Source organism: Haemaphysalis longicornis, unplaced genomic scaffold (genome assembly GCF_048455015.1).
Source record: "Haemaphysalis longicornis isolate Haplotype H1 unplaced genomic scaffold, Haemaphysalis longicornis Haplotype H1 scaffold_3, whole genome shotgun sequence".
Lineage (NCBI taxonomy): Eukaryota > Metazoa > Arthropoda > Arachnida > Ixodida > Ixodidae > Haemaphysalis > Haemaphysalis longicornis.
The window spans coordinates 210,698,178-210,710,743 of NW_027526335.1; the positions used below are offsets into that span (position 1 = coordinate 210,698,178).

Here is a 12,566-nt window from a genome sequence, read left to right on the forward strand (position 1 = left end):
GGCGCAGGTCACGGCGATTTGTAGGCCAGTCCGGGTCCTTAGTGCGAGCGGCACTAAGCACTTCCGCGTCTGCAGCATTGTCCGCCACCGCCGCAGCACCTGTTTCCACCTCTGTCCGGGCGTGACAGCGAGCACTGTTTACGAACCGTTCCGCCGCAGGCCGCACGAAACAACGCGCCATTTGCATGCACCGGGCGGATGCACACGAATCCCGCCCACCTACTCTCGCGACATCGGCGCGCGCGGACGCTCGCTGGAGGGATTTGTATTGTTCATTGTTCATAGAAAATAGAGAGGGAGGCTTAGAAATTGCCGGAATGGTTTGGGGGGCCTCCTTCGAAAAGATATAAGAGGGGAAGGATAAAAGAAAGGGCTGAAGAGGCAGCGAATAAACATCTACTGCTTCTGTTTCTCTTTCTTGGACTTGCTGCCGATTGTGGCGCTATTACAGGTTATAACCTGGCTGATTAAGCGCGCAGTACTTCAGCAATCAATAAAATTTGGCTTCCAGTACCGAGGGAAGAATGCGGCACATGTTACAAAGCCCTAACAAAAGTTCAGCGCATATTCTTCGATGCCTCCTCGTGAAAAAGCACGGAGGAGCTTGTACCGCTGGATGTGTGGTCGATTTTCAGGAGGTGGAAAACGCATGGCCGCGGGAACGTGAGCGCTGTATTGAAATCAAAGCGTACCAAGGCGTAAATTATCGTTGGATCAATGAGTCCCGTGATTATAAACCGTGCCGCTCCCCTGGTTTCACGAGTGACAGCGGTAGCTTCCTTTTCATTATTTGGGAGTGCTGGCCGAGTGCTCCCCAACCCATGGCTATTCTGCGCGGGATTTATAATCTATTCATAAACGGTAAATATATTGTCCCACGCATGGAAACAGACAAAAATCATTAAAGCAGGAATATTTGGTTTGACTGCACAACGCCTACAAGGAAGCTATATATGGTCTCCTGATCAATCGAGCAATACAGAAGTATCGAAATGAAAACAAACAGGTTTGCCAAAGTAAAAATAAATCGAAAAGCAATAATATATACTACGAAATGATACTTATTCGTCATTCTTTATACTTTTTCAGTCAAGTGTTTGCTTTACTGAGAGGTTGCCGCTGTTATCGTAGCTGCCTTTTTCGACCTGCCTCTACTGTATCTAAACTTTAACTATTTGATTTCGTCACAAGGAGTACGCTTAAGCTGCACAGAAGCCGGCCTTTTTTTCGCACTCCGAAAATTCTTACATGCTGGATATTCCGGACTTTCCCGAAGGACCGCCAGTTGTTCCTTAGTAGTAATGTATATGAAAAACTGATATTTAGGACACAATAAAAGCCAGAAGTTCGGTTTTTAGGAAAAAAGTTTTCTGTGACAGAGCCACGGTACGACTCCAGGACGACGCCATTTTGAATCGTAACCACCTGGCTACGTTCGTATTGAATGAGGATTGCCTTCACACGAAAGCCTAGGTAACCAAGTGTTATTTTTCGCAACATTTCGAGAGTTTGCTGCAGCGGACAGCAACATAGTGTATTACGCGGAGCTAACGGACGACGAGAATGTGAGAAAAGCGACCGCGCTGCAGCAAAGCGACCCTGACGCCGACGAAGACACTCCCGACCGCCCGCAACCATCAACGCGAGGCATTGCGAACGCTTTGGCGTTGTTGTCCAATGTTTACGAAGAAAACGTGACGCTTCAAGAGATTCAAGCATGCGTTCTCACACGAAGGAGGAATTTAAGGCAAGGAACCATTCGCGACTTCTTCACTCTCACTTAAATAAAATAAAGCGCGTTTTTGTGACTGGCTGATTTTTTGGGCTGCTCTTTTACTCGGACTATATATTTTTCGTTCCCATCGGTCGGCTACTGTAATTATCCCATCTACTCACTCTCGAGAGCTAGATACTGACTAGAGGAAACATTCATATTTTTAGTTCTTTCGTTCCGTGTGCTCCGAAATCGAACTGTATCCTTATCCTGCGAATTTCACGGTCGCTGCTCATAGCCTTGCCTGTAACTGCTCAACTCGGAATGGAGTTAGGTTGAAGTCGACGGCCTTTTTAGAGTTATCAATGGATGTTTTCACTGTCGCCTTGTGAACGCGAGGTGCTAATTATGGTGTGGTTATTACCGCAAGCGGAGTGAATGTGTCGCCTTAGCTGTTACGACTACCACTTTCAATAGTGCAACGTTTTCCTCCCAATATACGTCCTGCGTTGCAATTAGGCATGTGCTAATCGGTCTATGTCTGCATTTCTTTCTGTCGATAACGCGCCTTTAACCTTTTTCTATCCTGGAGAGTTCATTCTGCCGAAAAATAGTTGAGATTTTTGTTGTTATGCACGTTCGACTGTTGTAAGGTAAATTATCCCTACTGTTGTTGTGTTGTAGTGTAGTGTAGTGTAGTTGTGTTGCATTGCAGAAACTAGTTAGCCATCCGACATACCGCCTACCGTAAAGAGCACTCAGTTTTGTATATTTTTTTTTCTTAGGAAAAGAGCACATACTTGAGTGACTATATTCCTATTTCCTTGTTACTGTTTGCTTTTCTGAATGTGGTTGTCGTGTGCCCCAGCCGTGTGTCCCGGGGACGAGACGGTGGGAATGGCGATTCCTTCCAGTTGTAGTGAATACAGTCGTGGCCGTATAATTAGGCGAAAATGTTTTGTTCAATTCTTTGAGGGGCACGTGGGAATCCGTAATGATGCGAAATTTCTGGGCTGGGAGAGAGTCGCAATGGTCGCGGACGGAGTGGACAGCGCCCAGGACACCCATGAGTTCGGCTCCTTCTGCTGGGCAACATGTATTGGTCATCTGCAGGGAACCGTTTCGCAAGGGGGCGTCCGATGATGTCATGGGATCGCAGCCACGACTTCGTTTTCCATCTTTGTCGCTCTATATCTTCACGGAAACAACCTTCAAAATGATCTGCTCCAATTCAGGTGACTGAAGCCTGAATTGTGGTATCTTTCCGATCGTTCCCTCCCGCTCTGTCCCTCTCCTTCTCCACCAGGGCATTCATGCCCCCTCAAACAATACAGCTCTTCCTTCCTTGCTTTTCGGAATGAGCCGTCCCGGGAGTATTCCTTCTCTTGCGGCTCCTGCTCCTTTGGCGTGTGTCTAAAGGCTGCCGTGCGCGCTTATGGACGTTCTACCAACTGAGGGGCAGCCAAACAGACGTACTAGCCAAACAGGCGCGCGTAGCCAAACAAACGCCCGCCTGTAAAACCATTTCAGCGTCCGGCTTGTGCGAAGAGTGTGGAGGAAAAGATGCCAATGAGTCAGACTGTGCTTCCTTCTTGTCCAGTGCATAAAATGAAGTCTTGTGCGCGTAGACTGCGGGAAAAATGTACTAGCTCCTTTTTTTACTGCTGCGAAAACGTGCACATTGGCTTTACTTAGCAGTTACAAATGAGAAGACTGCGCAAACAAACAAACAAAAAACTACGCAGAAATTCCGTATCAGAAACGCACGGCGGTCAAACTAAAATAAATATTGTGTGTTTGACGCTTGGAAGCTACAAATGGGCTATGAGACGTGCCGTTGTGGTATACCCCGGATTAATTTTGACCACCCTCTTCAACGCCACCGAAAGCCCAGCACGCGGGCGTTTTTGCTTTTCGCCTCCATCAGAAATGCGGCCGGGATCAAAGCTGCGTCCTCGGGCACATCCGCATGACGGCTTAGCTGCAACGCCACCGCGGAGGGTGCATGGAGGTCTTAAAATTCAATAGTGTTCGTAGTAATGTGCTGCCAGTAGTGCTGCTAAATGTAGCTTGCAAAAGGCTTCTCCGCTTCAAAGTGTGAGCATTGCTCAGTACGTGAATAAAGAACTTGTTAAACATTTAAACGCGGCTAGATTGCCAGCATCCGGGTTGCCAAATTACATTCAATAATGTCTGAAACACGCGTAATGCTTTGAATGTAGATGATTGTGAATTGTTTTTTGTTGAAGCAGCACATTTTGAACAATTACTGTGGGTAGCCTTTGTAAAAGTGACTGTTTTGTGACGTGGAATCGCATATTAAAGCAGATAATTCCCGATTACTCTCGATCCCAACTGCGTCCGGCGCCTCTGGGCTCAAGTCGCCACACGACTTGAAGCAAGTTCGCTCAAATGTCTATAAAACGCGGAAATCGTCTTGAGCCCGTTCAAGCCGCCTGCTATCGAGGAGCGGACTTAATAATAATAATAATAATAATAATCTTTATTTCATGTTCCAAGTAGTGCATGAGGGGGCGAAAGAAAAAGCTGCTCTTGGCAGCTTGACCAGCTCCAGCCCCCAGTTTGCAAGGACAGCATACAGCAACACATGAATAACAAGAATGTGCGGTTTTTGACTGTTTCACAGATAACACTCGGTGAAGGAGTTATAAATGTTACAAGATACTGGGTTGGAAACTGTTCTAAGCAATAATACAAGAGAAATAACCTGACAATGCAAATTGGATAACAACAGTAAAATAATTCTGCATATTAGCACACATGATCATTAGGCATCTTGATGATGATGATGCTGATGGTTTGTGTTTAATGGCGCAAGGCCGACGAGGGCAAAGAGCGCCAGAGAAGTCATTTAATGAAAAAAAGTGATTACCACAAAAGGTAGGTATAAAACATGTAAACTGGACATTGTAAGATCAAAATCAAAACATCCCCCTCGCGAGGGGCACGATCAAATGCAGAGCATTTCCGCGGGGGGCGTGCCTGCAAGTCTTATGGATTACGTATTGGTTGTTGTTGTTGTAATTGTTGTCTTCCAGCGTAGACATTGTCGATGAAGTCGATGGTGAAACGTGCCGTGAACCCCCTGCCGCGGCTATTACGCAACGTGGAGAGGCTACGACGCAACGTGGCGCGGCTATGACGCAACACAATCCAACACAATCCACTTTAATCCAGCCCAATCCAAATCCAAGCCAAGCCAAGCCAATCGAATCCAATCCAATCCAATGCCCTTCGCGAGAGCGCGCCACCACATGAACGCGAACCGAACGCGGCGAGAGAGGGTGTTGCGAGCGGAGAGAAGGCGAGGAGGACGTGGGGGAGAGGGCGCACCTGTGGCCGACGGTTGAATGAGTCAAGGATATAAGGCGCGTGCGTAACCTTCCATTCTGTGTCGGCTCCGTGGAGCAGTCGGTAAAGTGTCGTGTACCTTGCGTTCCGCCCGCAGAGTCGTGTGATCGAAACCTGGCGCCGGAAGGTATTATTTCCTTATATAGTGTAGGGTGCGGACTACGGACGCCAACGCGGGTGACATCGTGAGTTACTAAAATGCTCTGCATTTAAAAAAAAGATAATGGTGATGGCTGGTGTATAGGGCCAGATTTGATTATGCATGATAAGAAATGAGGTTTAAAAACTTCACGTCTGACAAATACTTAAACACGCGTTTCACAGAAACCATGGCATCGTCACCCAGAAACAACGATGGGTGTAGGGGAATATGTTGTCTGTACAGTTCTCTGAAGTGTTTGTGTCGTGTTGTGTCAAGTGTGTTGCATTGTATGAGTATGTGGACTACGGACAGGCCCTCCCCACACCTGCTACACAGGGGTCTTGGAGAACCCGTGAGCAGGTGCGAGTGCGTCACATGTGTATGGCCTATCCGTAATCTAGCTAAGGTAACCTCAATGTGCCTGTTGTGTGAGTCAGTAGTGTATTGTCCCAAGTGTGGTTTTATTACGTGTAGTTTGTTGTCTGTCTGTTCGCTCCAGTCTGCTTGCCACGTTTTACGGAGTTGCTGTCTTATGTGTGGCTTGAGGTCTGTGTAAGGAAGTGTTGTTATGTTTACTGTGTTTCGGAGTGCAGCATTGGCGGCCATTTCATCCGCCAGTTCATTTCCGCCGATGCCAGAGTGGCCTGGCACCCAACACACAGTCACCTCAAGGTTTGAAGAATACGCCAGCATAATTGATTTCAAAAGAAGGTTAACTACATGGTTTTTCGATGACTTTCCGGATGATAATGCACGGACGACGCTCAGCGAATCTGTATAGATGATAGATTTAGGAATATTATGTTCAACTATGTGATTTACAGCCAGAAAGATGCCATATGCTTCTGCCGAAAAAATACTTGTCTTTGCATTCATGGCTCTACCTCCTTCAAAATTGGGTCCATGAGCAGCACAAGACACCGCAGTGAACGTTTTGGAAGCATCAGTGAAAAACTCTGCAGCCCTGTATTTATCCTGCAGATACATGAAATGCTGCTGAATCGCAATTCTTAGTGCCCTGTTCTTATCAAGATGCGTAAAAGACAGGTCACAGAGCACAGGGCGCAGATTCCATGGTGGTATTAGGCATCTTGAACAATACAGTACAGTTGCATACAGTATAGTAAGCGACGACATTAACGAAGTGAAGTACGCTTGAAGTACGCTCGCTGCTCAAGTGTAAGATAGATCTATGAATTCAGGGGTAAGCTGGTGCAGTAGAGGTTATGCGGACTACGCCGTACCAAGGAGAGAGGCGTTCCAAGCGCGAGCTCGCGAACAGTGATACTGGGTGGCAGTTCTGTCGTGGCAGAGGCCACGTGTGATCACTCTAAGTGGCATTCCTTGACAAGAGACGAACGGGCCAAACGGTTCGCTTAGATTCGGCCAATTCTCGAGCACAGAAGCCGCACCACGAGGTCGCCGCGACTGATAAAAGGTTTCTCCAAGCCGACACCATCTCCCGGGAACTAGTCGCGGCAAACGAAGCGAAACATGTAGCTGTCTCCACGAGAAATACCCCCGGAAGGTATTCGTGGAGAATATAGTTTATCCTGTGGCTAGTCTATACGAATATAGAAAAGCCAGTAGGTAATTAACACGTTCACATGCCGGACTATGGCCGCTGAATAGCAGCAGCCCATGTTGGGTAATTGCGAGGAGCTTCAATGCTGCGAAATTATCTCATATTGAAAATATATTTGCCACCCGCGGCCCACCTGAACGGACTGGGTAAGGCCGCTCTTGTGCGAAATTTGCTATTATTCCTTCATTGCTTCTATGGTCCAGTCAATAAGAAAAACCCATAACCAGCCAGAGTCTTTGACAGAATATTTCACAAAAGCAGATGCTTCTAAATTTTCATTTTTAACAGCGAATGTTATTTAGGCTGGTCGTTGGGCCGGCGAACGTGCGCAAATAAAACCTCCCCGAGCGATGACGTCATGCGCCCCGGCACCGATTGACCTTAGAGAACACACTGCCCAGTGTTCGTGGTGTGATCTCTCGAGTGCTCTGCTCCTTGCCAGTTCACGCGCGTTTCGCCTCAAGTTGGAAGCACAGAAAAGCTCGCGTTGCACACGCCGATTTCGCGAAGCCGGTTGCCTCCGGTTGTAGCCTGTACTAACGCGGTCCAATTTGGTAGATGTTACAGCATGCGGGCAAAACAATCCGAGCCTGCCAGTCATGGAGAACTTTCAGCGGCAAGTTCGGAAATCCATGCGAGCTGCAACAGCCGGGCTTCCCACGAAAGGAAAGACGAGGCGAAAGAAGAAGAACGTCACTTACGGAAGTGTGTCGCGCCGCTACTCTAGAACGGACGCGAAGACCTCCGTCCAATCCCGAATATCGCGCCGGTGAAGAGGCGGCGAAACGTCAGCGAGCCGCTGTTCATTTGTGATTCCGGGCCCAACGACGATATCACGACGCAGAAAACTTGGCCTAGCAGAACCAAGAATTAGCTAGGTGGGGCCACAAGCTCCGCTCTTTGACCAGCGTTCGCGCCACTAGGGCGAAGCTGCCCCAATTTTTTTTTTTGGATACAGTGTTTTAATGGAACTCCTCGTCAGTAAGTGGTCGCGTTGCCATCATGTAGAATTTTGCAGTTTTCGCCGCTCTGTTCATTTTGTTGTTTATATATGTCCGCGTTGTAACACAGCGTGTGTTTACCGTTTTGCCTATAGGTTGATTCCAAATTTCCCTTTCTGCTTCGACCACGTGTTGCGGTCTGCCGTATGTACTAAACGATTACAATAAATGAACGGGACAACCAGCACCGCAATCCTGAAGACTGGTTGCCTGTGAGCCATTGACAGCGTAAACAACGAAACCCAGGCTTTGAAGCACTTCGTCGGTGTCTTGCAAAGAGTCGCGTGGAACCACTACATTGGGCTAAACTGACGCACCACGACGGATTATGCGGGAAAAGGTTTTTCTCGAATCATGTTGCTCGCCGAAGCTATCGACAGGAGAGCGCGCTAAGCTAAACTCCACCGAACAAAAATTTGAACTCCAAACTCCACGAAAAAAAAAGCCACCATGATTTCCTGAGGTTCACAGTGATATTGTAAGTTTTTACGTTGGCTCACCCCAGTGAATTCGAAGGTTACTATTTCCAAGTTGGTATACGACATTTGAAGATTGCAAAACTCCGTGTATTTTTTTCTGCATTCATAGAGATAATTTTGCGCGATATAGAGCGCTTCGTTTGATATCCCCATGTGCAGCGTTCCGGCTCAGCACAGTTCTTTCAGAAACTATTACTCTGGGTTTGTTCAGTTTAATGCGAAGAATTTTCGCCCAGCGATCATTAAGGGTGAAGTCTTGCTTTGCACGTAGTTTCACGTTTCGCGCATGGCTCAACAAGTTTCCAGAGCCATGGAACCTATCAAATTTAATGCATGGGTAGTAACTTTCTAAAATGAATTGCAGAAAAAGTTACCACAGTTCTCGAACCCATTTTTACAGTGTTCATATCCTGGTCCACTCCTTGCTCTATGCCAGGTATCCCTTTCATTAACGACTTTACTAGGTTCCAGGACGGTCAGAATTTTTAGTAACAAAGCTGGGGATGCCGTACCATGGACGAGAAGGTAATCAAGTTGATGATCTCTGAGTTTCAGCGATCATTTCTTTTGAAATAGCAATTCGGCGCGTTTTCTTCTTTTCGTTTCTCCGTCCCGACAGCCGGGCCTGTATGGGACCCGGAAATACAGCGAAGCAAAGAGACGGGCGGGCCGTTGTTTGCATCGTGCGCGCTCTCAAGGGCACACCGCGTGCTTACGCTGAACGTCTCAGGTGTGCGTGTCTCCGGTAGTCACGAACGAGCGGTAACCGGGATAGGCTGCCTTCCGTGTCCAAGGAACGCGAGCCGCAGTGAACTCTTGAGGGGGGCGGGCATGGGCGGAATGTATTGGTGGGGGCATGGCAAGCAATTAGGGGAGAGGGATATGTTGTTGGGAGCGTTGGAACTCGGCTAAAGACATAAGTGCGCGGAGGGTTGACCTTTTGACAGGATGGCACAATGGACGCACGGCCCGTCCGGTGTGCCTTCGTAAGTCCGTCAACCTTTCGCGCAGTTATGTCTCGTCTAAGGAAGAAGGGGTGGCATGCACCGCAAGCTTCTGGGGCTACTTGCTTGGCCCCTTGGCGCAATGGCCGTGTCCGCCACTGCCCAGGGGTCACCGAATAAGCTGAAGAAAGCCGCGTAGGACCCCAAAATTGCTGACTGTGGGCTCTGGCATTGTGGAAACGTTCTTTTTCTTGTTTTTTTGCAGGCGACCTTACGAAAGTTCTATTCTTCAATAAATGTAAGTGCCCTATTTTTTATAACACTGCTTTTAACGCGTTCTTACTTTACTCCGTTAGCGCCTACATCACCCGCTGAAAATGATGCTTGCCTGTTGGACTGGTATAAAATATTTTGTTCCTCGTTTTGGAAAATTGAGCTTATTGTGCCAAGTCGAACCTGGTTATAACGATGTAGTGTCGGGGCAGTAAATTTGTCCGTTATATCCGATATTCGTTGTAAAAGTGGGGCAAAAATCGCTTTTAACAAATCGGCAATCTGGCTAGCGCAAAATTCTTAGATACAAAAACACCACATGCTACGCTAAGAACCCACTATAAAGGAGGTGATCCTCACCCGTCTCCCTGTGGCATTTCAAACTAACTGAGCCAGTACATGGGAACACGAAATTAAAGCAGAACAATGCCTGTTTGGCAAAACAAAGCCTGCGTTCTCATTTATTTGAAGTCGGATGTGACTTCGTCAGTTGGATTTTGATAGCACTGAGCAAGAGGAAAATTTCCGCAGTCTACACGCCCGAAGGGTACTTTTTTACTTTCGCAGTTTTGGATGTCGGGAGTTTTTCCAAGAAGATTCTCAGCGTTTCTCAAATATTTCTTCGTTACAGCCGATATCACGGGCGGCTGTTGCGGTCCCGGTTACATTATAAAAAGAATAGGTGTCACTGAAATAAAGCGTGGCCAACCAAAGTTTGTATTTATTTCGCTATAGCCGATAATTCGCTCTATATCACTGTTCGTGATAATGAAGTTCAACTGTACGATGACGCAGTAGGAATATACACCCTGCCCATGAAAGATTTTCGCTCAGAACTAAGCTACCGCGCTGGACGCTGCTTCACACGAATACGCCGACTACCCTACCGCGCACGCGTTCTTTTTAAGTGAAGCTGTCAACCTCTCACTGATGTCGTCTGCAGTCCACCCAAAACCCACTGCAGGCATACAACCTTTCTCTGGCGATGATGATGATCGTACGTGAAGAAAAATTAAAGTGTGTGCCGTGGTTGGAACGAAACCAGAGTAGTTAAGAGTTATGAAGCCGACGTACCGTATTTTTCCGATTCTAAGCAGCCCCCGATTCTGAACACCCTCCCCTACTGTCGGGGAGAAAACTGGGAAAAAAGTTTGCATGCGAATCAAGCACCGCCTTTTCTAAGCAACTATCGAGAGGTAAGTTTCCGAGGCGTGGAAGCAGGTCCGAGTTGACATTCTGGCCAAGCCATTTATGAAGTTTTCAATTGAAAACCACTGCAACGGAACAGAAGACCACCTGCTGGGTTATAAGAGAGCCAGACCCGCCGTGGTGGCTCAGTGGCTAAGGCGTTGCGCTGCCGAACACAAGTTCGCGGGTTCGATTCCGGGCCGCGGCGGCCGCTTTTCTGATGCAGGCGAAAAGCAAAAACGGCCGTGTGTACGAGATTTCGGCGCACGTTAAACGTCCACAGGTGGTCAAAATTAATCCGGAGCCCTCCACTGCGGCGCGCCTCATCGCCTGCGTTGCGTCGGCGCGTTAAACCCTAAAATCAATCAAATCAATTACAAGGCGCGCCAGCCCGAGAGGCACAACGGATTGGAATGGTGGTGAGGTTGACTGGGTATCAGAAGTAAGCGGCGGGTTCGTTGTCTCTAGCCACTTTTCATTAAATGTTTTGACAAATGCAACTTTATTCCTTGCTCCCGCCACGTCGACATACGACTGCAAAAAAAAAATAAAAAAAGGTTAAGGGCGGGGGGTTATTGAGGTTTTTCGAATCTAAGCACCCCTTCACTTTGGACATCGCGACCGTGGAAAAAAGGGGCTCTTAGAAACGAGCAAATACGCTATATCCCACTGGACCATGCCGGCCCCGTCCAAGCAATTTAGTTTTGGAGAGGGGTGCAATATTACAGCAAATGAACTGCCCCCCTGTCGAAGCGACAACAATGGGGAACGCGACGCTTTCCAAAATCAGGTTCAACTCCGCACGAACCAACGCAGAGGCGAGCGGACCAATCACACCACCTTACTAGAGTAACCTTGCCATACACATGAGGTAGTAATCGCCTTACTACCACACTGGTCATCTTAAATATGGCGCATTTGCTTCTGGGTTCGTTCGTTCGGCGTTGGACTTGATTTCGGAAGGCTTCGCGTTGCCCCATCGTTGTCGCTTCGACAGGGCGGCAGTTTATTCTTTGATCAAGCATCTCTCCTATCCGCTGTTTCGATATCCCGCGGCATTATCAGGTCGACGAAGTTCCGAAGTCACATTGAGGTCGACGAAAGCGTCGATTTTCGTCGACTCGATTTCGTCGACCGAGGTCGACGAAAGTTCCGAAGTCACATCCTGCGCTTGCAGAAGCGCAGTGCGCGTGAGCCGCCACCGCGTCTCAGTAGCTAAGGCGTTGTGCTCTTGAACCCAAGGACGCGGGTTCGACTCCGGCCGCGGTGGCTGCTCTTCAGATGGAAGCAGAAAGCGAAAGCGCAGCGCACGTTAGATATCCCTGCAGGTGTGGAAATTAATCCGTAACCCTCCACTACGACGCGCCTCATATCCCAGGGGCAGTTTTAAGCCCCCTAATCCGAAAGAGCGCAGTGAGCTTATCCGTCCAAAGGCACGCAGAGAGCGTCCGGTACTCACCGGTCCTCGTCAGCCTTCACCCGCGGCGTCCGGCAGCCGTGTGCGGCGGCGGAGGCGGCCAACTTTCTTCGGGGCGAGGGTCGACTTTCCCTTTCGGCGCCAACTTGCACGCCGTGCCACTGCTCCGCCGGGGGAAGCCCCTCACCGGCACGAATGCGCGCTGACGCACGCCCGCACAACGAGCCACGGAAAGCGACGGCTTGACGGGTAGCTCCTTCGCAAAGCTCGCCCATCGGAAGGAAGTACCCGGCTGTCGGAAGGGTGCTTTGTGGCAGGAACCGAGTTCAGGCCATCGGAACAATTTGTCAGAATGTGTAGCGCCATTTTAATGCTCAGTAAAATTGACAGTTCGGCTAGTTGGTGTTGATATATTGTTAAGTAGCGCTTGAAACAGGGCGAAAGCAGAGAA

General features: G+C 48.5%; 1 protein-coding gene across 1 annotated transcript in view; it reads right to left on the bottom strand.

The window, feature by feature from the left end:
• Nucleotides 1-12,341, bottom strand: part of LOC144175943 (very long chain fatty acid elongase AAEL008004-like) — a 163,604-nt gene extending 151,263 nt beyond the window's left edge. Inside the window, exon 1 of the mRNA XM_077705014.1 lies at nucleotides 12,158-12,341. The gene's annotated coding sequence lies outside the window, so the exon portion shown is untranslated. The remainder of the gene's footprint in view (nucleotides 1-12,157) is intronic.
• Nucleotides 12,342-12,566: the final 225 nt, after the last annotated feature.